Genomic DNA, 5,153 nt, shown 5'->3' with positions numbered 1-5,153 from the left:
TGCGCCCCAACCCTGCCGGGGTTCACCAAACCTTGTCCGCAACCATCGGCCGAGAAGAGACGGGAAAGGGTGTCCGGGGACCACCTAACCCTAACCAGGCTCACTCCTGCCACTACCTGCAGCAGCAGGGGGGTATGAATGTCCCCCCGCTGCAGCTCAGTGAAGCAACACAAAAGTGCAAACAAGGAAAATTAAAAGTTTCTTTCTCTTTTGTTTTCCAAGTTTTTGTATACTGGTGCTGATGACCTCATACAGGCCCGACTACAGACACACGTTCTTAAATATGTAAAAACTTCTAAATATGTAAAAACTCCTAAATATGTAAAAACTAACACAATATTGTAAAACTATTGTTGTATTTAAAGACAAAGTGCTTAAAAGAAGCACTAATGAAAATAGCAAACTAACCCGTTCCTCCTCTGTGCTTCTCCCCTACATCCTATACTAAAGCATTGCTAACCAAGGTGGTCAGATTCCTTTTCTGAAAGCTTACTGACCCCACAGTATTATCACTGGACCCTTTTTTTTTTGCTTGTGTTTTATACTTCAGTTTGGAACATGTAGTTATTTCAAAGGCAGCGTTCTTGACTAAAACCAAGTTGCTGATGCATCCTCAATCAGACCAAGTGAGCCACAGCAAAGGTACCAGGATGCAGCAGTTTATCTACACGCTGCATTTTAAACAGCTGTGGATCCTGAATTAAATAAACAAGTGAAGCAGCTTCTGAAAAGTCTCCTCAAGGCTGATTGTGGGGAAGTGAGGTGGGGAAGCATATTAACGTTGCGCAGCGCACTAAAGCCCTGAAGCATTGTACACTGAAGTATGAGCAACACTTGTATGCTTCCCCACCTCGCTTCATCACAATCAGCCTTGAGGAGTCTTTTCAGAAGCCGTGATTGCTGGAATAGTTTGTAAGCATGGCAGATCATGCTCTGAGCAGAAACAATAGAGAATCATACAGAGCCAGGGCTAGAAGCTATCTTTTTAAGGCAGTCGTGAGGATTTGCTACCTGCCTGGAAAGTAGGTAGCAAAATGGTCTTTATTCAACTAATAATTATATATAAAAATAATTTTAAAATAAACACCTACAGACTGTTTTAAACAGACTGAATAACCCAAAGTATCACCTAGTAGGCCTATATTTAAATCAGAAAGTATTTATTGAAACCACCTTGTGCTCAACTAAGTAATGGAACTAATGCAATTCCTTGTCAAAATGTATTTAGTTTTATCCTTAAGTTCTACAAGAATGCAACCATGTCTGTCATCTAAGCATTTGATATGCCATCAGTACAGTTAACCAGGTTATGTTTCATCTGTGCACATTAAGTGGTATGAAATTATCCTCTTATCTGTCTTCAGTTGTTGACTGAGATTTCCGTAAATAACGAATCATACACACCTATAAAAAAAATAAAATTAACGTGTGCCATATTATCGTTGAATCCTGCATTGTATGACCTTATAATGATAATGGTTTTTCTTGTTGTTAATGCGTCTTGTAAAGCGCTTTGTGATGGGGGTCCACTATGAAAGGCACTATATAAAATAGATTGATTTGATTGATTGATTGATAAGGTTACAACCACAAACAAGCTGTTTTGAAAATGAAAGCTAATTCCAGCACGGTACCGCTCATTTAAAAGATTCATGCAGTTAAAACTAGAAACCCGATAGATAAATAAATGCACCTCAAGATTGTATTTCGTCTCTTATTCATACTGATAAAGCAAGGAAGACTTGGATCATGGTAGCGTTATAGCTAGCTATTTACTCCTGTTTTATTTATTATATATATATTTTTTTTTTCATAGTCAGAATTTTGATAAAGTAATAATTATCTGCCTACTATGTGTTCGTTTTTAGCGTTGGTGAAACCAGTATTAACATTAAAACAAAACTGGAGCTGTCATTCTCCATACAGATTAAATTAGCATTTTATAGACACTGAATAAACCTCATATCCTTTTAGGTCATTGCCTGTTATCTTATAACATTGTAATGTTTTAACACTTATTTAATTTTACTTTTGGTCTACAAAATAAACTTTTAAATTGTATCCGCATTGTGATTAGCGACAGTATTTGTACTCAGTACTATTTGCATTGTGGTCCTCGCGAGTATGTCTTGCTGAATTCTGCGCTGCTTCGAGATATGCGCATGCGTACGTGTTTCGCTGAAGTTTGTCTCTGTGATTACTTAAGCTATTCATTTATTCATCGACGTGGTTCACCATGAACTTTTGGTATTACAAATTAAATGTACATTTTAGACAGCAAAACAGTATAAAAACGTCAAAATACAAAATAGCCATTTCCTCACATTACGTTTCTTTAAAACTGACCAGATGAGATTTTTATTTTAATATTTTAGTGATAGGCAGGGATCCTAGGAATCCGTTTGCTGCGGAATCATTTTCTATGATAACACGGAAAAACGCGGATTTTGTGTGTTTCTGGAGATTTTTTTAGTTTTACACTTGGGGAGGGGCAAAAAAACATGCAAGGCTTTGTTTGTTTGATAATAATAACTGAATCAATACACGTATAATATCTAAACATGAACACAGGCAACTATGCTTGAAGTTTACATAAACATGCCTGTCTAATAAAACTGCTTCCGGTATTCAAGTTCAGTTTACTTCAGTACTCGGAGCTGAGGCCGAAAACAATAACAATCACCCCTAAAGATTCAGTCAATGAGTTTGACAAGAACCAATTCCACGTCGATGGTAATGTGCTGTTTTGTACTTCATGCAGCAAGGCTGCAGATTACACTCGCAGGCAGACCATGTAGAACACATGAATGGAAGGAAAGGTAAACAAGACGAGGCCCAAACAGCAGTTGAACTAACATGAATATTTTTTTCCCGGAACTATTTATAATATTTGAAGTAAAAAAAAAAAAAAGTATGTTTTGTTTGTTTTATTGATTTAATGGCGCTGGTAAGCTTGTAAACTTGCTTAGAATTTATTTATTTAGCAGGTGTATTTATCCAAAGCGACGTACAGGGGTTACACTGTAATACAAGGTTACAGTTCAAGAATAATTAAAGTTATAAACTAAAATACAACATAAAAAGACACAGCAAGTGTAACAAGAAGAAATACTTCCTGTGTTAACTGTTACCCAGTAGTACTGTGTTTGTGTGTCTTACACTGTGGCAGGAAAACTCATTTTAGCCCTTTTATTTTAGTAACACAGATTTTTCACTTTTATCGAAGAGTTTCATTTTTTTATTGTGGAAAACTAGGATCCCTGGTAATAAGGCATAGTTAAGTGATCCTCTGTTTAATCTAAATAGTTTACTCATCGCCGCGGCTTGCTGTTAACTTTCCTTACTACACATTAAATGTACATTTAGACCTCATATCCTGTATATCTATATACATGCATCGCTTTCTACACAGCAGAAGGGATTAAGCATTTCATAGCATGCTAACATTGTTTGGATTCTGCGTCAGTCTTTTCATGCTGCTATTCACAATTCAGTGGTGCAATATTGCACTGCTAATAAGACTACTGCTCACTACTAACACTACTCGTATTACACATGCAGTGTGTGGAAAAGGGCGCATGATTTATACGTTTAGGTGATTTTAAATGGGTCTGCCTTTAATTTGAGTCTCTAAATTATTATTATTATTATTATTATTATTATTATTATTATTATTATTATTATTATTATTTACTTTTTAGCAGACACCCTTATCCAGGGCAACTTACAATTGTTACAAGATATCACATTATTTTTACATGAGTAGTCTGAGGCTAGATATAGCGAAATTTCACGGTAAACCACGATGATGAATAAATTAATAGCTTAAGTAAATCACACAGACAAACTTCAACAAAACACTCATGCGCATGTCTCAATTCAGCAAGGGGCAGAATTCGGCACGACAGCGGTACAAACCTCAAGCATCTGCAGATCGGGAAGCTCTATTAGAAATGGTGTCCTGCTTTATGAAAGATACTAGTAATGTATGTGTGTAAAAAAAAACTAATAGCGGTAATTGTGTTCTTGTTCACTCAGGGTCGGTCATATAAACTGCAGCGTAAGGGATCAGAAAAATGCTACTGCATAAAAAAATAGTAGTAGTAGCAAATTAAGAGTTTTGGTATCAAAATGCTACCAAATATATGTTAATTTCGAGCCTTGTACAGAACACAATAGGATATTAAACAAGTACGGAATGTAGTATCACAGTGATGTAGATCATTAAAGATTGCTACATAGGATTCTCTTTGATAGGAATGTGTAGTATTTTGCTGCACTACTCTATAGTAAAGCTCTGGGTTCTGTGGAGACAGTGGTTCTCAGACTGGGGGTTGGGACCCCCTGGGGGTCACAGAAAGGTTTTTAACGACCACATCTCAAGCAGACCTTCCATCCGCGATGACTGCAGTGCATTGCAGCAGCTCTTTATAGAGCAGACATGGCATTGCAAACTCTGTCAGATACGAGATTTCTTTCTGCTTTATTATTCACACATTCCATGTTCATACAATTTAGATTGAGGTATTTCTATAATTTTTTTAGTAAATGTTTTTTTCAGACTAAAGTGACTTTAAAAGGAGTCCCAGCTGGAGCTAGTTTGAGAGCCACTGCTGTAAAAGCTTTTCAGGATGTTTTTAATCTTTGAAACAGATAAAGGGGAGCTGTTCATAGCAGCACAGATCATTCCACTCAGCCCCCCCATCCTCCCGCAGCACCATCTCCCCACAGTGCTCATAGTAAGGATTGTTGGGCTCCCCGGGGGCCCAGTTAGTGTAGTTTAGACGGTCCTTCTTATCCTTAACACCAACCCAGTACCAGTTATCATACACAACGATTCTGTGCAGGCCGATCCAGAATCGCGACGCAGTGCTGTTCCTGACGAGCTCCGACACTCTGTTCTGTGCAGCCAGGCTTGTGAGGCTCACTAGGTCAGTGTAGCGATCCCTGCAGTACTGCCAAGCCTCCGGCCAGACCATACTGTCAGAGATCAGGTGGAGCTCCTCAGGGACTGGAGTGCCTGCTGATGATAATAATAATAATAATAATAATAATAATAATTTAATTGACTTTAATAGGCTTTTAGATGTGTGACACATCTAAAAGCCAATTACTTATCTGTGAGCCAGACTGCACTTGCATCTCACATGCAA

The sequence above is a fragment of the Acipenser ruthenus genome, chromosome 55 (genome assembly GCF_902713425.1).
Source record: "Acipenser ruthenus chromosome 55, fAciRut3.2 maternal haplotype, whole genome shotgun sequence".
Classification (NCBI taxonomy): Eukaryota; Metazoa; Chordata; class Actinopteri; order Acipenseriformes; family Acipenseridae; genus Acipenser; species Acipenser ruthenus.
The sequence above is the reverse complement of the archived record's forward strand: the minus strand, read 5'-3'. Positions refer to the sequence as shown.